We start from the raw sequence: 24199 nt of genomic DNA on the forward strand, positions 1-24199 counted from the left end.
AAAAAAAAAACCTTCAGCTAGACTTATCAAAAAGAAAAAAGAAAACACCTATTAGTACTATTATAGTTGGGGACTTTAACACTACACTCCTATCAAGGGACAGATCATCCAAACAGAAAAATCAGCAAGTAAACAATGACTTTGAATGACCCACTGGACCAGATGATTTAAGAGATAAATTCAGAAAATTCCATCCTAAAACAGCAGAATACATGTTCTTTTCGAGTACACATGGAAAATTCTCCAGAATAAATCACGTATTAGGCCACAAATCACTCTTGATGAATTCGAAAACATCAAAGTCATACCATGCATTTTTTCTGACCACAATACTGTAACACTAGATATCAACTACAAGAAAAAATCTGGAAAGACTACAAATACATGTAGGTTAAATAACATGCTACTAAACAAAGAATGGGTCAACCAAAAAAATGAAAGAAGTCATCAAAAAATTACATGAAGACAGGGCACCTGGGTGGCTCAGTGGGTTAAGCCACTGCCTTCGGCTCAGGTCATGATCTCGGGGTCCTGGGATCGAGTCCTGAATCGGGTTCTCTGCTCAGCAGGGAGCCTGCTTCCCTCTTTCTCTCTCTGCCTGCCTCTCTGCCTCCTTGTGATCTCTGCCTTTCAAATAAATAAATAAATAAAATCTTAAAAAAAAAAAATTACATGAAGACAAATGAAAAGGAAAACACAATGGTCCAAATCAAGATGCAGCAAAGCAATTCTAACAGTCAAGTTTATCACAATACAAGCCAACCTCAAGAAACAAAAAATAAAAAACAAGTAAATAAATAAATGATCTCAAATAACCTAAACTTACAACCAAAGGAGCTGGAAAAAGAACAAAACCCAAAACCAGTAGAAGGATAGAAATAATGAGTATTAAAGCAGAAATGAATAATATAAAAACTTTAAAAAAAAAAAAAAAGAAAGAAAGAAACCAGGACCTAGTTTTCTTTCTTTTTTTTTTTTTTTTAAAGATTTTATTTATTTATTTGACAGAAAGAGATAGGGAGAGAGGGAACACAAGCAGGAGGAACTGGAGAGGGAGAAGCAGGCTCCCCACTGAGCAGAGAGCCCGACATGGGGCTCGATCCCAGAACCCCAGGATCCTGACCCGAGCCGAAGGCAGACACCTAACGACTGAGCTACCCAGGCACCCCTATCTACCAAACATTTAAGGAAGAGAATACCTATTCTTCTCCAACTACTCAAAAAACTAGAAGAAGAAGGAATATTTCCAAGTTCATTCTATAAGGCCAGCATTATTCTCATATCAAAACCAGATAAAGACACCACCAAATAAATAAATAAATAAATAAATAAAAAATAGAACTACAGACCAGTATCTCTGATGAACATAGATGTAAAAACTGTCAACAAAATAATAGCAAATAAAATCTGACAATACAGTTAAAAAAAAAAAAAATCATTCACTAAACCAGGATTTACTCCTGGGATGCAAGTGCAGTTCAATTATTTGCAAATCAGTCCATGTGATTTGTCACATCAGTAAGGTAAGGATAAAAACCATAGGATCATTTCAATAGACGTAGAAAAAACATCTGACAACGTGCGACATTCATTCATGATGAAAGCCTCCAAAAAATACATTTAGAAAGAACATACCTCAACATAATAAAAGCCTTATATGAAAACCCTACAGCTAACATCATACTCAAGGGGAAAAAAAAGACAATAAGAGATTCCCCTTAAGATCAAAACAAAACAAGGATGTTCACTCTTACCATCTTTATTCAAAATAGCACTGGAAGTCCTAGCCACAGTAATGAGACAGCAAAAAGAAAAAAGCCATCCAAATTCGTAAGGAAGAAGTAAAATTTTCATTATTTGCAGACGACGTGATACTATGTATAATAAACCCAAAAGTCTCCACCAAAAAAAACCTACTAGAACTGATAAATGAATTCAGTAAAGTCACAGGGAACAAAATCAATGTACAGGAATCCATTGCATTTCTCTACACTAATAATGGTGCAGTAGCAGGAGAAATTTAGAAAATAATCCCATTTAAAACTGCACAAAAAGTAGTAAAGTGGGGCGCCTGGGTGGCTCAGTGGGTTAAGCCGCTGCCTTCGGCTCAGGTCATGATCTCAGGGTCTTGGGATCGAGTCCCGCATCGGGCTCTCTGCTCGGCAGGAAGCCTGCTTCCCTCTCTCTCTCTCTCTCTCTCTCTGCCTGCCTCTCCGTCTACTTGTGATCTCTCTCTGTCAAATAAATAAATAAAAATCTTTAAAAAAAAAAAAAAGTAGTAAAGTACCTAGGGGGAAAAAACTTAACAGAAGAGATGAAAGAACTGTACTCTCAAAACTATAAAATACTCATGAAAAAAATTAAAGACACAAAGAAATGGAAAGACATTTCATGTTCCTGGACTGGAAGAACAAATATTGTTTAAAATGTCTATACAAACCCAAAGCAATCCAAAGGTTTAATGGAATCCCTATCAAAATAGGGATAGTATTTTCCACATGACAACAATCCTAAAATTTGGAACTACAAAAGATGTTGAATAGTCAAAGCACTCTTGAAAAAGAAAAACAAAGCTGGAGGTGTCACAATTCCAAACTTCAAGTTTTATTACAAGGCTATAATAATCGAAACAGTATTGTATTGGCACAAACACTAGGTATTTACCCAAAGGATACAAAAGCAATGATTTGAAGGGATACATGCAACCTGGTATTTACAGAAGCATTAATCAACAATAGCCAAATTATGGAAAGAGCCCAAATGCCCACGGACTAATGAATGATGAAGATGTGGTATATTCATGCATACATACAATACAATGGAATATTACTCAGGCATCAAAAAGACTGAAATCTTGCCATCTCCAAAAACATGGATGGAGCTAGAGAGTATCTTACCAAATAAAATAACTCAGAGAAAGACAAACACCATATGATCACTCGTATGTGGAATTTAACATACAAAACAGATGACTATAGGAGAAGGGGTGGGAGAAGAGAAGGAAACAACCCAGGAGACTCTTAACTAAGAGAACAAACTGAGGGTTGGTGGATAGGAGATGGGTGGGGGATGGGCTAGGTGGGTGAGGCTATTAAGGAAGGCACTTGTGATAAGCACTGGGAGATGTATACATGCGATGAATCAATAAATTCTATTTCTGAAACCAATATTACACTATATGTTAACTAACTAGAATTTAAATACAAATTTGAATGAAAATTAAAAAAGATATGGAAGCAACCCAAGTGTCTATCAATTGATGAATGCATAAAGAAGATGGAGGTGGAATATTATTCAGCCATAAAAAAGAATGGCATCTTGATATTTGCAATGACATGGACAGAGTTAGACAGTACAATGCTAAGAGAAGTCAGTCCATGAAAGACAAATACCATATGATGTCACTCACATGTAGAATTTAAGAAACAAAATAAACAAGCAAAGGGAAAAAAAAAAAAAGACACCGAGAGACAAGAGAGTGAGAGAGACAAAGCAAGAAACTGATTCTTCATTATAGTGCACAATCTGATGGTTACCAGAGGGGAAGGGGGTGTGGGAATTTGTTAAACAGATGATGGGGATTAAGGGGTACCCTTGCCATGATGCGCACAGGGTGGTGTTTTGAGCTGTTGAATCACTCTATTTTATGCCTGAAGCTAATATAACACTGTATATTAACCATCTGGAATTAAATTAAAATCTTAAAAAAAAGAATTTACACCACTCAACACCAAAAGACAAATAATCTAATTAAAAAATGAACAGAAGACAGGAACAGATGTTTCTCCAAAGACATACAGATGTCCAACAGACACATTAGAAGGTGCTCAACAGGGGCGCCTGGGTGGCTCAGTGGGTTAAAGTCTCTGCCTTTGGCTCAGGTCATGATCTCAGTGTCCTGGGATCGAGCCCCGCATCGGGCTCTCTGCTCGGCAGGGAGCCTGCTTCCTCCTCTCTCTCTGCCTGCCTCTCTGCCTACTTGTGATCTGTCTCTGCCAAAGAAATAAATAAAATCTTAAAAAAAAAAAAAAAAAAAAGAAGGTGCTCAACATCACTCATCAGGGAAATGCAAATCGAAACCACAGGGATGTATCAACTCATATGTATCAGAATGGCTAAGATCAGAAACTCAAGAACAGGTGCTGGAGAGGATGTAGGTAAAAAACAAACCCTTCTACCCGGTTGGAGGGAATGAAAAGCAGTATAGCCTTGGTTAAAAACAATATGGAGGTTCCTCAAAAAGTTAAAAGTAAAAATACTCCATGATCCAGTAAGCACACTACCAGCTGTTTACCCAAAGAATGTGAAAACACAAATCTGAATGGATATATACACCCTGAAGTTTACTGCATTATTTACAATAGCCAAACAAGGGAAGCAGCCCAAATGCCCAGGGATAGAGGAATGGATAAAGAAGGTGTGATATACATACACAATGAAGTATTAGCTATAAAAAGAATGAAATCCTCCCATTTGTAACGGCATGGAAGGATCTAGAGAGTATAATGCTAAGCAAAATAGCCAGTCAGAAAAAGACAAATATCATATAATTTCACTCACATGTGCGATTTAAGAAATAAAACAAATGAGCAAAGAAGAAAAAAGAGAGAGAGATGAGAGAAGGAAACAAACCGAGAAACAGACTCTTAACTCTAGAGAACAAACAGAGGGCAGGTGGGTGGGGGGATGGGTGAAATAGGGACAGGGATTAAGAGCAGACTTTTCATGATGAGCACAGATGTAATGCACAGACGTGGTGAGTCACTATACTGCACATCTGAAATTAATATAACACTGTGTGTTATATTGCTGGAATTTTTTAAAACATGGCTAAAACTTTGAAAGACAAATTAAGACATCTTCAGACAAGCAAAATGTGAGGAAATTCTTTTCAAGCAGTCCTTCCCTGCAGAAGAAAAAAAAATTTACAGCAGTTTTTTCTCAGGTTAAAGGAAAATTATATAGTTCAGAAACGTGGCTCTCTCTAAAGAAGGACAGAAATACCATGCTAACACTAATCAAAAGAAAAGGGAGTAGCTGTATTAACTTCAGATGAAGCCAACTTCGGGGCAAGGAAAAAAAATTATCAAGAATAAAGTTAAAAGAGTAACGTGGGGGACTATATAATGATGTGTACATCTCACAAAATTGTGGACTTTTTTTTTCTTTAGCAAAATCCCATTATCAGATCTAAAAACGTGTCAATTCTTTTGTATCTAATATCATTTCATGTGGTAGTTTATCATTTGTCTCAAAATACCTATTTTAAAGTAGTCTGTTCAAATTACATACATCAAATTGGTTGCTCTGTTTCTGAGGTCTTTGTTAACCTAGAATTTCTTCTGTTCAAATCCTTTCTCTTGTTTCACATGCTGTCAAATTGCAAAAGCCATGTAAATTGTCCGAGGGTATGAACTACATTCTTGATTTATCTGTCTCCTTTCTTTGATGTTATTTAAATTGTTGGAATTATTTTTCCTTAAAAGTTGGAACTATTATCTAGAAGTCTGCATAAATTCGTGTTTAACATTAGGAATAATGAGGTATAAAATATCTGGCTGTCTCACTTTCAATAATCATAAGATTGATCATTGATGTTCTGGTGATAACAGCCTAATTCCTCCTTTATAAAGTTCCCCATCATTTTTCTTTTTCCATTTAATTGTTTACCCCTCTGCCTAAAACAATGATTTTATTAAAAAGTACAAAATAGCAATGTTCTAATTCTGGTATTTTCTCCTCATTTATTAAATTCTTCTCTTAAAAAATTTTTCATCATTAGCTAAGAGTATTTGATTACACTAAAACAGAGTTAATAGGACATCAGCAGGGAAAATATTAAATTTTCCTTTCATTGCCAACTCCAGAGTAAGGAAGTGGTGTTCTAAATACCCACGTGGTAATCAATAAAGTTTTTGCTTGTGTTCTATTTTGTTATTGTTGTTGGACTGTATCTTCTAAGTATCCTTATTAACTCATTTTTAAAATATATGCTCCATTTATATTAATGAACAGAATCTAATTTTATTTTTGTTGTATGAGTTTTCCCATCTTGTTCAGTGGGAGTTCCTTTGTTTTGATCTCAAAGTCCTTTGGATATAAAACAATCAAGATTTTACTGTTTCTTTGCTTTCTTGTACAAATATCACAGACTCACCCTGAACATTTCTTATACCAGTCTTGGAATCAGCCAGGTACAATTTCAAATGTAGCAGGTGTTGTAGCATTTCAGAAGTCACAGGTTTGGGGTGCCTGGGTGGCTCAGTGGGTTAAACCTCTGCCTTTGGTTCGGGTCATGGTCTCAGGGTCCTGGGATCGAGCCCTGCATCAAGCCCTGCATCGGGCTCTCTGCTCGGTGGGGAGTCTGCTTCCTCCTCTTTCTCTCTTTGCCTGCCTCTCTGCCTACTTGTGATCTCTGTCTGTCAAATAAATAAATAAATAAATAAAATCTTTAAAAAAATAAAAAAAGTCACAGTTTTAGGAACAGGAACTGGACTGTCATTATTTTTTTATTTCTGAACAGAATAAGGATGGATGGATGGTGGAGAGGCAGACAGATACCTGATAAACAAATACATGTGTAACATTTTTTCAGATATAGAAAGTCGCATCAACAGGTTACAGTCTTTATAGCTTAATGAATTAACATAACTAGAAAGTAACTTTTGTTAAAGTTATGAAACATACACTGTAGCTTTCACAGAAAAGACAGGGAAGAGAAACACCAATAGAGAAGACAACTTTGGAGATGATCTTGAGTTTGGTGTTCACAGGAAAGGAAGTCTTACCTAATCTGCCAGTGCTGATGACAAATGTAAATCCCAAGTGGAGATGGCTGTAGGCTATTTTAGGCAAGAGACTGGGAAGATTCCAGAACTTGCAGCAAAATTATACCATAATCTATTGCCATTAACATTTGATTTACAGAAGTACTTTTGTTGTGAGTCAGTCTCCTTTTTAGTGACCTTCTGATGCCTATGCATGCAGGTTTTAGGACAGACTTTAGCTTCTGGCACTTACTTTATTTCTGTGAATACAATTTTTCACTTTAAAAAAAATGTCACCTTTTAAGATATGCAGCTTCTCTATAGCTTGACTAAGAGAAAGAATATGCTGATCATGCCAATATGGTATTCATAGTCCCTTCCACAAATTGTTGTTGTTTAAAATCAATGACTTAGGGGCACCTGGGTGGCTCAGTGGGTTAGGGCCTCTGCCTTCAGCTCGGGTCATGATCCCAGGGTCCTGGGATCAAGCCCCGCGTCGGGGCTCTCAGCTCAGCGGGGAGCCTGCTTCCCTGCCTCTCTGCCTGCTTGTGATTTCTGTCAAATGAATAAATAAAATCTTAAAAAAATAAAATAAAATAAAATAAATGACTTAGCATTCTGGTACCTTAGTCTAAAGCATATTTTAGTTAGCATTAGTTATTTTCTCAGCTGCGGTCAGGCCTGGGTCTTTACAGCAGCAAGTCTTCAAAGAAAGTTTGCTAGATCATAGCAAACACAAATGACAGCAAGATTTCAAAGAAAGGACTAGTTAATAGCAATGTCTTAAAGAAAAAAAAAACCCAGACATTCTTTCCTCAGATCAGAGCTTCCTAAACCTTTCAAGAAGTCTTAATATAGGCAGAGCGGACAGAAACACAGTCTGAAAAGACTAGCTTCAAATAAAACATTTCAGGAAAATCTCTTGTTTTGTAACAGAAATTCAAGTTTATTTGATGTGCTTTTTCATTATAAGGCTTTTATTTATTGGGTGCTCAGTAAGCGCCAGGTGCTGTGTTTAAGTGCTTCAGGCCCATGTTCCTATCTGGTTTTCTGAATTCAGCAAACTGAGACTCCAAGAGGCTAAGTAACACACACTCTCCATGACAGGTCAGGACTTGAACCCAGCCTATTGGACATCATAAGCTCTTAAACATCCCTCTTCAGAATAATGTGCCAAGTTTATACTAGAGTTTTCCAGACTCTTGAGGTCACTGCCATCAAAGACATGTATAATTACCTCATTTTTAGAAGCTTGCCATAAATCTCTAAATTATCGATCCCTCCGCCCCATCCAGAGGAATCTGGAATAGCTGATCCAGTGTGATCTCAATAAATATTTTTAGCAAAGAACCCTGGTGATTATAATGCACGGAGTGAGGGGCTCACGTGAAGAAACCATATGCTTGTAGATTTTCTTCCATTTATTTCTGTATCAGTTCACCTCCCTATCTTGACTTTTCCTTGTCAGGAAAAATTCAAGCTGCTCTATCCTGAGACAAGTCCTATCTGACGCCAGAGGTGGTGGGAGTGGTAAGAAGGGAACAGAATGAAAGGCATCAAGGCTCAGCTCTGTGGGTCTCCCTTGCTCCTCAGGCAAGACCAGTGACAAGTGTTTGGTGGCAAATTTATTTTAAAACTTTCCCTGTCGTGGCAGGCACAATGCCTTCTGCTTACCATGAACACGTCTGTGTAACAAAAAAAGTATTTGCTGTGTTGGGAAAGTAGTATTGGTGTCTAGAGGAGAGCAGGGAAATTGAAGATCCATGATATATTGCAGTAAATTGATTTTTCTCCATATTTTTTGGCTAAGTAGTATGCATACATTTTTTTACATGGATTTTTAAAAGATACTGTTGTTTTAGAAAACGTGTAGGGAATTGGCATCTAAACTGATCCTGAAACACTCCTTAGTTTGCACGTTTTAACCAGACACTTTTAACCATAATATAATTACATTAAAATGACTTACCTTTCAGTAGACAGGCTGGCAGTCAGTCAGGAAGTTATGCTTATTTGGTAGGATTTAAGTAGTCAAGAAAAAAAAAGTGAACTTCTATTTGGGAAATTTAACAATATCTTTATAAATCTGGTTTCAAACCTCTAACTCTAATAGTGTTGACCATTAAGCTACAGTAGCTTTGGTAGAAATATGTTCCTCTGAGAGCTAAGAATTAGAATCTAGCTGTTACAATGAAATTTACTTGAAAAATTTCTCACCTGCAACATTTATAGAATATTTAGATTTGGAATGGTAGAAGAAAGCATACTTTACACATTGGGTTGACAACCGAAAAAGGTTGCCAGACTTTGTTTTCTTCTCTTTCCTCCTCTTTGAATGAATTAAAGGGATTAAGGGAAATCTGGTCCACAAGGTGGAAGGTTGCCCTGGGGACTGTTTTGTTCCCCAAGTGTAGAAGAATATTTGGATACTGAGGTTTGAGGTTCCAGGCCTGGAGAACCCATGGCTCATTTGAACGCTCTTGTGCAAGCATTGAGATCCGTGTATGAACACAGAGCCACAAAAGGTGGCCACGTAAGAGCAGAAAACATCATTGGCCCCAGGGCTAAGGACTGCCTTTCCGCACTGACACAGGGTGACAGCAAGAAGAAAATGCTGTGCAGTTTAGTAAGACAATTTCTCTACATCTGAAGCTAGGTTTCTCTCTTTCAGCAGATTACTTGGGAATGGGACAGATAACTACATATCAGGCTAATAGGACAAATGGGTCTCTTGATTTACCAAGTAATAATAGTGCATTTGGAATACAAGTATATGAAACAGCTCATATTCTTTGCAAATGTAGCCCAAGGAAAGAGACTATGAAGATATCAATAGAAAAGGGAAAGTTTGGTTCTTACCAGAGTAGCTTAATCCTGCCCTAAAAAGCAAGAGACATGAAACTGTTGAAAAGATTACCTGTAAGACATCTCTGGTGCCTCACAACGTGGTTCAACACTGGCTCGCAGCACCTCTGGCTGCTTCACATTCAGGATACTTAACATCGTTGGGATCCAATGTCCTTATCTGTAAAATAAGAATAATTTAATTATTTATCTCACAGGATTTTTACAAGACTACATGAGTTACTGTATGAAAAGAGTTCTGAATAATTCCCAACACTATAAAAATATCATTCTTGATATGTATTGTTTGGTTGATTGGTTCATTATCATTTTGCTTATGAGTGTGCCTTTAGGACATGCATATTACCATATTTGGAAAGATTAATTTATCATAGAAGTTAATAAGCTCTTGAGTAAAGCTGCCAGATTTAGCAAAAAAAATTATAGAATATCCAATTAAATTCTAATTTCACATAACTAATGATTTTTTTTCAGTATAAGCACATCCCAAGAACTTCCTGAATACTTATGCAATAGTCTAACAGCTTTCAAACCCGTCAGTAAGTACTGAATTTCTTCTCCTATAGCTCCAGTAAGGTGGAGTCATGGAACGAGGTTACCTTCCAAACCAGGTCAAAAAGCAACAACCTTTGCTGAAACTACTAACAACAGAAGCCATCTTTCCTAAGTGCTTGAAAGCTGTTAGAATATAACCTAGCAAAATAGAGACTATGCAATAAAGAATAAGCAAAAACAACACAGAAGGAAGCAGAGCAAAGAGACAAGAAAGATTCGGTGATCAAAAATGCTCTCAGTCCCAGGGTTCCTGGGTGGCTCAGTGGGTTAAGCCTCTGCCTTCGGCTCAGGTCATGATCTCAGGGTTCTGGGATCGAGCCCTGCATCGGGCTCTCTGTTCAGCAGGGAGCCTGCTTCCCTCCCCTCTCTCTCTGCCTGCCTCTCTGCCTACTTGTGATCTCTGTCAAATAAATAAATAAAATCTTTGAAAAAAAAATGCTCTCAGTCCCTTGAACCGGCAGACCAGATGTGATAAACCAAGGGCCTTTTCATTTCTAGGAACCATGAAATTTTCTATTTACCTAACATTGACTTGTATTAGATCCTCACACTTACAGGTGAAAAATTTGTAGCTAATCAAACAAGGAAAGGTCATCTACGAGACTTGTGAATCAGCGAATATTCTGAGTCAGGGGCTTCAGAATCTTACAATTCATCTTAATATGCATCCATGATCAGCATTCAATAAATAATGGTTATTGTTAATAGCACCATTTTTACTTAGTAAATATCTAAAGAATGAAACATAACTAATTTGAGATGCAAGACCGAGTTGCAAAGATAGAGATTTTCTATAAAAGGGCATTTAAACCAACTTATGTCATTCTAGTTCTTCTTATAGTCAACACGGTTTTTTTTCTCTCAAAGAATCATCATAAATATTCTACAATAGCACAGAGCCGTTAGAAACATTCTGACAAGTTGAATTAGACAAGTGGAAATTTTAATTCCCTAGAAATACATATACTTTGCACAACAAATGGATAAAAATTGCTGGGGCAATTTGACAAAACCCAAACCCAGAGTTTGGGTTTTGTCAAATTTTCCCTGTTTGCAAAATTGTTCAAGGAATCAGATGACCTAGAACACAGATCTTTCCCCCCATCCCTTGCTTGATGCCACAGGAGTATCAGAATACAGCTGCAGCATCATTCTGTAATCCTCTCCTGTGTCTAATTTCTTTTAGTGATGCAGAAAGGTGGTCTTTGTTGTTGCTATCATTTTGGTCAAAATCACAATTCCTGTGACCTTATGCAATTAAAAAATAATGGGCAGTTGCATAGATCTTTGTGATGTATGTATTAATTTCTGCAATTCTGAAGCCAGATGAACACAGGCCTGAAAGTCAACTCTGCTAATGATCTCAGGCAAGTTATTTTCTCTTTCTAGAACACTATTTTCTTATCTGAAAACTGGACCTGTTCATATGGTTGTTGCAAGGATTAAGTCAGTGAACACGTGTAGAACACTCCTAAGAGTCTGAGGCTCATGGGAGCAGTATGTTAAGTGTTAGCTGTTATGATTATTAATCCATTGGTCCTAATCTGCATATTCTCAAGGAGTTAACACATTTCATTATTTATTAACATGCCTTACTCCCATAACTGGGTGAAATCAGGTTCAAAGAAATCAAGTAACCAGTCAAGATCACACAGCCTGAGTGGCAAACATGTGTCCCAGCCTCAGATATAAATGGTGTAAAGAAATAGGGACTGTCTCTTATGGAGATGTTAATTATTTTTTTGGGGTTCTAGGAATCCATGGACAGTGTTCCCAGGGATGTAGTAAGACATGAAGTGCTTGGTTTTAAATACAAGACATCCATCTGCCTGTATCATTTTTCTTTCACTGAAAGTATAATTAGCCAAACCACTTGTTTTAATAATGTACCATTTCTTGGTGTGCCTGAGTTAGGGAAGTTTTCTAAGGAAAAAAATTCTTCTCTGAAATTGAATTTTAAGATGTATGCTGTCTTTGTTATTTCTCCATTCTACTTTTTTGATTTCTTTTCTGTTTTTTTGTTTTCTGTTGGTGGTTTTGCATTGTAGTTTTGTTTTGTTTTGTTTTCAAAAGAAAGATGGGGTAGGGGCGCCTAGGTGGATCAGTGGGTTAAAGCCTCTGCCTTCAGCTCAGTTCACGATCCCGGGATCCTGGGATGGAGCCCCACATCTGGCTCTCTGCTCCATGGGGAACCTGCTTCCTCCTCTCTCTCTGGCTGCCTCTCTGCCTACTTGTGATTTCTGTCTGTCAAATAAATAAATAAAATCTTAAGAAAAAAAAAAAAAAGAGGGACGCCTGGGTGGCTCAGTTGGTTAAGCAGCTGCCTTCGGCTCAGGTCATGATCCCAGCGTCCTGGGATCGAGTCCCACATCGGGCTCCTTGCTCATCAGGGAGCCTGCTTCTCCCTCTGCCTCTGTCTGCCATTATGTCTGCCTGTGCTCGCTCTCTCTCCCTCTCTCTCTCTGACAAATAAATAAATAAAAATCTTAAAAAAAAAAAAAAGAAAAAAGAAAGATGGGGTAGCAATTCTCATATCAGATAAATTAGATTTGAAGCTAAAGGCTGTAGTCAGAGATAACAGAAGGACACTGCATCATGCTTAAAGGGTCTATCCACCAAGATCAACAAATGTAAATATCTATGCCCCCATTATGGGAGCAGCCAACTACATGAGCCAATTGTTGATCAAAATAAAGAGTCACACTGATATGCATACATTAACTGTAGGGGATCTTAACACACCACTCTCAGTAATAGATCATCCAAGGAGAAAATCAATAAAGAAACAAGGGCTTTGAGGGACGCCTGGGTGGCTCAGTTGGTTAAGCAGCTGCCTTCGGCTCAGGTCATGATCCCAGCATCCTGGGATCGAGTCCCACATCGGGCTCCTTGCTCATCAGGGAGCCTGCTTCTCCCTCTGCCTCTGCCTGCCATTCTGTCTGCCTGTGCTCGCTCGCTCTCCCTCTCTCTCTCTGATAAATAAATAAAAAATCTTAAAAAAAAAAAAAAGAAACAAGGGCTTTGAATGACACATTGGAACAGACGGACCTCAAAGATATATATAGAACATTCCACGCTAAGACAACAGAACACTCACTCTTCTCAAGCGCATATGGAACTCTCTCCAGAACAGACCACATACTGGGTCACAAATCAGGGCTCAACCCATACCAAAGGACTGAGGTTATTCCCTGCATATTCTCAGACCACAAAGCTTTGAAACTGGAGCTCAAACACAAGAAAAACTTTGGAAGGAAATCAAACACTTGGAAGCTAAAGACCAACCTGCTCAAGAATGTTTGGATCAACTAGGAAATCAAATAACTTAAACAATTCATGGAGGGCAATGAGAATGAAGACACATCGGTCCAAAACCTATGGGATATAGCAAAGGCGGTCCCAAGGGGGAAATATATAGCCATCCAAGCCTCACTCAAAAAAATTGAAAAATCCTGAATACACCAGCTCTCTTTTACACCTTAAGGAACTGTAAAATCAACAACAAATTCAGCCAACCCCACACACAAGGGAAATAATCAAGTTAGAGCAGAGACCTATGAGTTAGAAACTAGAAATACAGTAGAACACATCAACGAAACTAGAAGCTGCTTATTCAAAAGAATCATAAGATCAAAAAACCACGGGCCAAACTAATCCAAAAGAAAAGAAAGAGGAACCAAATTAATAAAATTTTTAACAAAAGGGAAGAGATCACGACTTACACCAAGGAAATAGAAACAATCATCAGAAATTATTATCAACAGCTATATGCCAATAAGTTAAGCAACCTAGAAGAAATGAATGCATTCCTGGAAACCTATAAATTTCCAAGACTGAAACAGGAAGAAATTGACAACCTGAATAGATCAGTATCTAGTAAGAGACTGAAGCAGTGATCAAAAACCCCCCAAAAAACAAGAGCCCAGGACCTGACAGATTCTCTGGGGAATTCTACCAAACATTCAAAGAATAAATAATACCTATTTTCCTGAATTGGTTTCAAAAAACAGAAACAAAAGGAAAACTTCCAGACTCTGTGAAGCCAGCATTACCCTGATCCCCAAACCAGGCAAAGATCCCATCAAAAAGGAGAATTTCAGGCCAATATCCCTGATGAATATGGATGCCAAGATTCTCAACAAGATCGTAACTAATAGGATTCAATAGTACATTAAAAAGATTATCCACCATGACCAGGGGGGATTTATCCCTGAGATGCAAGGGTGGTTCAACATTTACAAATCAATTAATGTGCTAGAACAAATCAATGAGAGAAGAAAGAAGAACCACGTGGTCCTTTCAATTGATGCAGAAAAAGCATCTGACAAGATACAGCATCCATTCTTGATTAAAACTCTTCAAAGTATAGGGATAGAGGGAACATTCCTCAACTTCATAAAATCTATTAAAACCCCACAGCCAATATCATCCTAAGTGGGGAAAAGCTGACATCCTTCCCTTTGAGATCAGGAACACGACAAGGATGCCCAATCTCACCACTGTTGTTCAACATAGTACTAGAAGTCCTAGCAACAGCGATCAGAAAATGAAAAGAAATAAAAGGTATTCAAACTGGTAAAGAAGTCAAACTCTGTCTTCACAGATGACATAATGCTTTATATGGAAAACCCAAAAGACTTCACCCTGAAATTACTAGAACTCATACAGCAATTTAGTAATGTGACAGGATATAAAATCAATGCACAGAAATCAATTGCTTTCTTATACACTAGCAATGAAAATATAGAAAGGGAAATTAGAGAATCAATTCCATTTATTCTAGCACCAAGAACCATCAGATACCTGGGAATAAACCTAACCAAAGAGGTAAATGATCTGTACTCGAGGAACTACAGAACACTCATGAAAGAAATTGAAGAAGACACAAAAAGATGGAAAACAATTCCATGCTCATGGATCAGAAGAATGAACATTGTTAAAATGTCCATACTGCCCTGGGATGCCTGGGTGGCTCAGTCAGTTAAACCACTGCCTTCAGCTCAGGTCATGATCCCAGGGTCATGGGATCAAGTCCTGCACTGGGCTCCTTGCTTGGTAGGGAGCCTGCTTCTCTCTCTGCCTCTGCCTGCTACTCTGCCTGCTTGTGCTGGCACTTTCTCTCTCTCTCTCTCTCTGACAAATAAGTAAATAAAATCTTTAAAGAAAAATGTCCATCCTGCCCAGAGCAATCTGTACTTTCAATGCCATCCTGATCAAAACTCCACCAGCATTTTGCAAAGTGCTGGAACAAACAATTCTAAAATTTGTATGGAACCAGAAAAGACCCTGAATCACTAAGGAAATGCTGAAAAAGAAAAACAAAGCTGGGGGCATCAGGCTGCCTGATTTCAAGCTTTACTACAAAACTGCAATCACCAAGACAGCATGGCACAAAACACATACAGACCAGTGGAACAGAGTAGAGAGCCCAGATATGGACCCACAACTCTATGGTCAAATAATTATCGACACAGCAGAAAAAAATATCCAGTGGAAAAAAGACAGTCTTCTCAATGAATGGTGCTGGGAAAATTGGGACAGCTATGTATAGAAGAAGGAAACTTGACCATTCTCTCACACCATACACAAAGATAAACTCAAAATGGATAAAAGACCTCAACATGAGGCAGGAATCTATCAAAATCCTAGAGGAGAACATAGGCAGTAACCTCGACATTGGCCACCGCAACTTCTTTCAAGACACGTCTCCAGAGGCAAAGAAAACAAAAGCAAAAATAACTTTTGGGACTTCATCAAGATCAAAAGTTTCTGCACAGCAAAGGAAACAGTCAACAAAACAAAGAGGCAACCCACGGAATAGGAGGAGGTATTCACAAATGACACTACAGACAAAGGGCTGATATCCAAGATGTACAAAGAACTCCTTAAACTCAACACACACAGGGAACTTTCCAGAACTCTCGGTGAGACGCGGCGGCTACCCGAGCTGCGCCCAGCAACACGCTCCTTCCCGCTCCCCCACATTGGCCTCGGCCCTCTCACCGGCTGTAGAAAATGGTGAAAGAAACCACTTACTATGATGTTTTGGGGGTCAAACCCAATGCCACCCAAGAAGAACTGAAAAAGGCCTACAGGAAACTGGCCTTAAAGTACCACCCTGATAAGAATCCAAATGAAGGAGAGAAGTTTAAACAGATTTCTCAAGCTTATGAAGTACTCTCTGATGCAAAGAAAAGGGAATTATATGACAAAGGAGGTGAACAGGCAATTAAAGAAGGTGGAGCTGGTGGTGGTTTTGGCTCCCCCATGGACATCTTTGATATGTTTTTTGGAGGAGGAGGAAGAATGCAGAGAGAAAGGAGAGGTAAAAATGTTGTGCATCAGCTCTCAGTAACCTTAAAAGATTTATATAATGGTGCAACAAGAAAACTAGCTCTGCAAAAAAATGTGATTTGCGATAAATGTGAAGGCCGAGGTGGTAAGAAAGGAGCAGTTGAGTGTTGTCCCAATTGCCGAGGTACTGGAATGCAAATAAGAATTCATCAGATAGGACCTGGAATGGTTCAGCAAATTCAGTCTGTGTGCATGGAGTGCCAGGGCCATGGGGAACGGATCAGTCCTAAAGATAGATGTAAAAGCTGCAATGGAAGGAAGATAGTTCGAGAGAAGAAGATTCTAGAAGTTCATATTGACAAAGGCATGAAAGATGGCCAGAAGATAACATTCCATGGTGAAGGAGACCAAGAACCAGGACTGGAACCAGGAGATATTATCATTGTTTTAGATCAGAAGGACCATGCTGTTTTTACTCGGCGAGGAGAAGACCTTTTCATGTGTATGGACATACAGCTGGTTGAAGCACTGTGCGGTTTCCAAAAGCCAATATCTACTCTGGACAACCGAACCATTGTCATCACCTCTCATCCAGGTCAAATTGTCAAGCATGGAGATATCAAGTGTGTGCTAAATGAAGGCATGCCAATTTATCATAGGCCATATGAGAAGGGTCGCCTCATCATCGAATTTAAGGTAAACTTTCCTGAGAATGGCTTTCTGTATCCTGATAAACTCTCTTTGCTGGAAAAACTCCTACCTGAGAGGAAGGAAGTAGAAGAGACTGATGAAATGGACCAGGTAGAACTGGTGGACTTTGATCCAAATCAGGAAAGACGGCGCCATTACAATGGTGAAGCATATGAGGATGATGAACATCATCCCAGGGGTGGTGTTCAGTGTCAGACCTCTTAATGGGGCCAGTGAATAACACTGCTGGCATTTTATGTGCAGTAGTGAATGAGTGAAGGACTATAATCATAGCTCACTACTTGCTATTGTTTTTGTTTTAATATTCAACTATAGTAGTGTTTTAATAGTTAAATGAAGAATAAACTCAAATATAAAAGCTCAAAAAAAAAAACAACACAAACAAAACAGATAATCATGTCAAAAAATGGGCAGAAGACATGAACAGACAATTCTCCAATGAAGACATACAAATGGCTAACAAACACATGAAAAAATGTTCATCATCACTAGCCATCAGGGAGATTCAAATCAAAACCACCTTGAAGTATCACCTTACACCAGTTAGAATGGCCAAAATTAACAAGACAGTAAACAATAAGTGTTGGAGAGGATGTGGAGAAAGGGGAACCCTCTTACACTGTTGGTGGGAATGCAAGTTGGTGCAGCCACTTTGGAAAATAGTGTGGACATTCCTCAAAAAATGCAAAATAGAGCTACCATATGACCCTGCAACAGCACACTGGGTATTTACCCTGAAGATACAGATGGAGTGAAAAGAAGGGCCATCTGTACCCCAATGTTCATAGCAGCAATGGCCAGAGTCACCAAACTATGGAAAGAGCCAAGACACCCTTCAACAGACAAATGGATAAAGAAGATATGGTCCATACATACAATGGAATATTATGCCTCCATCAGAAAGGATGAATACCCAACTTTTGTATCAATATGGTCGGGACTGGAAGAGATTATGCTGAGTGAAATAAGTCAAGCAGAGAGAGTCAATTATCATATGGTTTCACTTATTTGCGGAACATAAGGAATAACATGGAGGACATTAGGAGAAGGAAAGGAAAAGTGAATTGGGGGAAATCGGAGGGGGAGATGAACCAAGAGAGACCGTGGACTCTGAGAAACAAACAGAGGGTTTTGGAGGGGAGGGGGGTGGGGGATGGGTGAGCCTGGTGGAGGGTATTGTGGAGGGCACGTATTGCGTGGAACACTGGATGTGGTGCATAAACAATGAATCTTGGAACAATGAAAAAATAAAATTAAAAAAAGACTATAAAAAGAAATATATATTTAGGATATTAACCCCTCGTTAGACACATAGTTTGCAAGTATTTTTTTCCCTTTCCATAGGTTGTCTTTTCACTATGTTGATGTTCTCTTTTGCTGTGCAGAAGCTTTTTAGTTTGGTGTAACCCCACTTGTTTATTCTCAACTTTGTTGCTTGTGTTTTGGGTATTGAATCTAAAAAGTCATTATCAAGACCCATGTCAAGGAGTTTTATTCCTATGTTTTCTTCTAAGAGTTTCATGGTTTCAGGTCATACTTTAAGTCTTTAGTCCATTTTAAGATAATTTTTGTGAGTGGTGGAGGTTCTGAGTCCAGTTTCACTGTTTTACATGTGATGATTCAATGTTCCAGCACCATTTACTGAAGAGATGCCTTTTCCCCACTGAATATTGGTAGTGTTTCCAGATTGTCCTTTCATTGTGGTATTTTTCTGTCCTTGCAATAGTTATATTTACTTCATTCAATAAGTATTAGTATGTGGTAGGGTAAGTCTCCAAGGCATGTGTTCCTCTAACTTTGCTCTTTTGCTTCTTTTCCCAATTAAAAAAAAAAAAAATGTTAGAGTAAGATTGTTCTTTTCCATCAAATATGAACTTCTGGAATTTTGAGTGCAATTCAACGCAATCTGTAGATCAAAATGAGCTGGAGCTGTATCTTTACCATAGTGAGTTTTCTACTCTGTCATATGGTCTTAGATTTTCTTTAATTTAGCTTAATACTACCCTGGAATATAGCACATTTTGTATGATACATTTTTGAACTCTGTAGGATGATCTTTACATTCAGAGACTATTTTATTGCTTGTTGGGCAGATAGGATTGACTAATTCCACTTTTGGGGAGGCTCAGTCTGACTCTGTTCTCCCCAGGTTGTTGGGTACAGCCCTTGAAAAGTCTCCTGGAAGCTCCTCCTTCAGGTCCAGACCTGAAATCTGTGTTTGTTTGTTTGTTTTTTTTTTCCCAGCATGGCTGGTGTCCCAGAGCCGGCCCTATGCATCCATGAGATGTTTCAGGTACAAACTGCTATACTTCACTTTACCCTGGCATCATGATTTCCTCAAATTCGGCTGCCTTGACAGCTCCAGACTTTTTTTGTTTCTAAAACCCTGTGATATTGTCAAAAGTTCTGCTGGTTTCCTTATGTCCTCCCAGATCCTTTATTCAGAATCTCAAATGCTTACTCTCAGAAGGTATACAAAACAGATACTTTTGTCTTTTATTCTTATACATAACTACCCCAATACTTTACATCTATTAAATACATTTCTTTTTAAGATTTTATTTATTTATTTGACAGAGAGAGAGAGATCACAAGTAGGCAGAGAGGCAGACAGAGAGACGACAGTGGGGGGGGGGAAGCAGGCTCCCCACTGAACAGAGTCCAATGCGGGGCTCGATCCCAGAACTCTGAGATCATAACCTGAGCCAAAGGCAAAGGCTTAACCCACTGAGCCACCCAGGCGCCCCTGTTAAATCCATTTCTAATATAACATTATAAGTCAACTATAATAATATTTTTTTTAAATCACCTGTAATTTTTGTCAGGTTTTGATATCTATGTTGTATTCACGCCAAATAAATTTTTAAAAAGTTCTTTTTCATGTATTCTACAATACTTCATGCAGGTTAGGGTTATTTGTTTTTTTTTTTCCCAAGAATTTGTGTACTTCCCCTGTGCATCTCCCTGGTGTCTTTCCCCTGTGAAAATCCCTGGTGGGATTTTCTTCAACTATTATTTTCCTAGTTTTTCTTTGGCACTGGTCTCTGAATTTTTTGTCTCTATGGGGATAGATTTTGAGGAGAATTATTTTAGGGAAAATTATATATATAAACTTATTTAGAAAAAAGACTTTAAAATAATCTGTTATGTATTTCATCTAGGTTTTCAAATGTATCTGCATAAAACTGTGCAAATTATGATTTGGTATGGACTCATTAATCTCCCTCATGCAGTTTTATAGACCTGAATGAATCAGATTTTGTCTGTGTCTTATCAGTTATTCAAATAGGTAAGACAGGCTGTGAGGCCAAGAACACAGGTTCTTCTCACCTCTCAACCCCTGAGCAAGTCTTACTAAATACCACAGTCTCCTCTCAGTCCCACACTAGTAGTTCAAGAAGAAGAGTATTTTTTTACTCAGGATAAAATGGGACTATCAGGAGTGGCCTTAAGTGGAAGACATCTATGGCCGGCTGTTTGGCTACCTCACTGAGGTAGATTGGCAGCAAAGACAATACTATGGTAGAAACAGGCGATATTGTTCCAAATGAATTATCAATAAATTGATATTTGCTTGAAGAAGACCAGGAAGGAGAGAAACAGGACAAAACCAAAATAAAGTTTATTTGTATTTTGTTTCCTTGAGTAAGGAATAGAGGACAGTAAATTATACTGCTAGACATCAAGGTTTGAGAAGGGCAATCTGTAATATTCCACATTTCAACAGAGAAACTATATTGACATAATACTTGTAAGAAACAGAGGTTCTTGAATTTGTCTACAAATAGCATATTGTGAGTTAAAGGCTAGCAGAATATTTTTACTTTGTTTAGAAATCTGTGACTAGGTTACTTGGGTGACATCAGTGTTAAAATGAATGTCAAATATTAAGATGATAGGTCAGGAGGATGGCTGTTTACTTGGGTGTTAATGGAATAAAGCTTTATAGCAGTGATGAGGGAACAGAAGGCTAACTGAGGAGTAAGGAGAAGCAGGCAACCTACAGCACCTCCCCCTCAACCACCCTTTGTGACTTGTGTGACATTCTTCAGGCACTCCTGGCTGCCCTCAAGGAAAAACAAATAGTTAACTTGTAGAGATCACAATCCTGCAAGACCTGAGTCTCCCTCACTTTACAAACGTCCTAGTGATTTACAAGGAAGAGGCTTTCCTACCAACAGCCTAACTTCCAAAGACCTATAACTCAGTTCCTGAAGCTCTAACATCTTCAGCTCCCTACAATTGAGGGGACCTGAGGCAGAGGAAAATGTAAATAAAGTTAAATTTCTTCTAAACCTAAAGCTCATTGATAAGGACAGGTGGTGGCAGGAGTGTGACATTCCTCCAGGAAGCTCTCAACTATCTTATTGTTAATGCCTTACTGAAAGGAAAAACCACCTTAACTTGGCAAATAGCAAAGCCCCTGGTATCCTGTGTGTCTTCTTTCAAACCCTCCCTTTTCTTTACCTCCCCTAACCTTAGCTTATAATCACCACTCCTCACAACCCCGGGGCAGCAGCTCTTTCTGCCCATGGGTCCTGTCTGTCCTGTGCTGTAATAAGCCACCATTTTGCACCAAAAAGTTCTCAAGAATTCTTTCTTGGTCATCCGCTCTGGGCTTCACCCCACTGAACCTCACTCAAATTCTAAAACTTCACCAGCATGACAGGGATAGAGGGGACTGTGGCGGTCACTTGGATTAGTATTTCTCAAAACCTTTTTCTTTTTTTTTTTTTTTTCTAGATTTTATTTATTTGATAGAGATCACAAGTAGGCAGAGGCAGGCGGGGGGGGGGGGGGGGGAGGCGCAGGGAGGGAGAGAAACAGGCTTCCCATGGAGAGGCGATGTGCAGCTCGATCCCAGGACCCCAGGATCAAGACCCGAGCCAAAGGCATACGCCCTAATCCACTGAGCCACCCATGCACCCCAAAACTTTTTCTTTTTAATTCAAATCGTAATAAAATCCAAATATATAAAAAAAGTTGTGTTGTCTTATGGAATTCTGATCTCTTCTCATGTGTGGTCCAGGACTGGGGATTCATGAGCAGATCAACCACAAGTGGCTATAAAGTAATTTTTATGCTGAATTTATGAGTACCTCTTATATATAGGTAATGCTAGCTTCACGGAAAGCCAAAAAAAAGTTGAAAGAGTGCAGGAAAATACAACCTTGGGTGAGGGCGAATATCACCTCATCAAAAATGACCCATAACTGATAGATACTGGATATGAGAAGAGAGAACATTAAATGAATTTTTACAGCTTTAGTACATAAACTCAAACACTTTGTGTCAATCACCAAGTTTTCCAGTATCACTGAGGCGAGCAGGCCCTACTCCTAGTTCCGTGTAAACATCACTCACTGTTCCTTCTAATTCTTCCAGCTGCTTGTTTCCTGGTGGTCATTAGTTTCCTCAGATGCATGCCTGGTAATACTCAGCCGAATATTCAAGGGAACCTTCAACCAATCTCTGAAATTCTCTCTCTGGGACTCTTTCCTCACAGGATTCCCTGCTGTGAACCCCTGCTGCTACTGGATTTCCTTCCTCTCAGGAATATTGAGTTTACTCCGTGATGTGCCAAAATCAGACTATTTGAAGTTACTCATGACAAGTCCTTGTTATTGCTTGTGCTTTATCTATTTATCTTGAATTAAAAAGCTTACTGGTGATGTATTATCCTCTGTTCAGTCTGCTAGCTTTCCAGATTCCCAGCTACTGCTAACACAGAGACCTATAGAACTACATGTGGGTCTGTCCTCTGGAATGCCCCAGACTGAAAAGTCTTAATGGGTCTTTCTAGGGCTCATGTTCCTCCCCACCCCATTTCTAAGGGATTCTTTTTCTTCATTTTGTGATGCCCAGTGTCTTGAAAACCACTTTTTCATAACCTTGTTTGCTTTTTAGATAGCTTCACTTGGAAGCACAGATCTGTTTCCTGTTATTTCATCCTGGCCAGAAGCTGAATTTCTATACTGACTGTCTTGCTTCTTACTGATAACTCATTTCTTATTGAAGACATTTTCATTCTGTGAATGTCAGATTATTAGTAATATTGTGTCTTACTCCTGAAAAATGGCTTCATTTTGCTCTGTTTGATGTTTTCCCAAAGAAAATATAAAAAACTACGTATTTTATTTTTTTACTGTTTGCAAATCAGAGAGGTATTCACTTGGACTTTTGACCTCTTATGTTTTGCCGTATTGCATTTAAGTGTCATTCTTTTTTATTTTAACTATTATATCTCTGGGTGTTTTCTCTGCTTCATTTGTGATTCTTCAATTATGCATTCAGGTCTTTATTTTCGTTCGTCAAACCCATAAATTTCCAGCCCATTCCCTACAGCTGTAATCTGTCCCATATTCTGTGTATTCCTCCATCTGGAAACTACCATTACAAATGTGCTAGAACCCTCTTTTCTTCCTATTTCTCATGTGTCTGTATTCCCATGTCAAACAGTTCTTTAATTTTTTTCATTTAACAATTTTTAGGCTATTTATTATACTAAAAATCACTCTGTATTTTCATTTCTAGATATTGATTTGGCTCTCTTATGTCATATTTTATTTTATTTTTTTTTAAGATTTTTTTTTTTTTTATTTGACAGATCACAAGTAGGCAGAGAGGCAGGCCGAGAGAGAGGAGGAGGAGGCAGGCTCCCTGCTGAGCAGAGGGCCCGAACGCGGGACTCGATCCCAGGACCCTGAGATCATGACCCGAGCCGAAGGCAGAGGCTTTAACCGCTGAGCCACCCAGGCGCCCCTCTTATGTCATATTTTAAAGTTGTGTTGTCTTATGGAATTCTGATCTCTTCTCATGTATGGTCCAGGACTGGGAATTCAAGTTTTCAAAGATCTTTTTATTTTTCCCATTCATAGCATAAAGGAAAGAAAAATTACATTCTATAGCTTCTCTCCTTCATTTTTAGAGATAATCTGTCACTTCAAGTGCCCCAGCTTTGTGAGTGGTCTTCTTTATAGCCAGCTTCAAGCTTGTCTTCAAGTAAG

General features: G+C 38.6%; 1 pseudogene across 1 annotated transcript; it reads left to right on the plus strand.

Annotated features, from left to right (window-relative positions):
* The first annotated feature begins 16096 nt into the window (after positions 1-16096).
* LOC111142140 lies at positions 16097-17550 on the plus strand (annotated as a pseudogene). Its single transcript, XR_002640243.1, has one exon. The product of XR_002640243.1 is annotated as a dnaJ homolog subfamily A member 1 pseudogene (transcript).
* Positions 17551-24199: the final 6649 nt, after the last annotated feature.

This window comes from Enhydra lutris, unplaced genomic scaffold (assembly GCF_002288905.1).
Source record: "Enhydra lutris kenyoni isolate GAN:26980312 unplaced genomic scaffold, ASM228890v2 scaffoldscaffold7, whole genome shotgun sequence".
In the NCBI taxonomy this organism is placed as follows: Eukaryota; Metazoa; Chordata; class Mammalia; order Carnivora; family Mustelidae; genus Enhydra; species Enhydra lutris.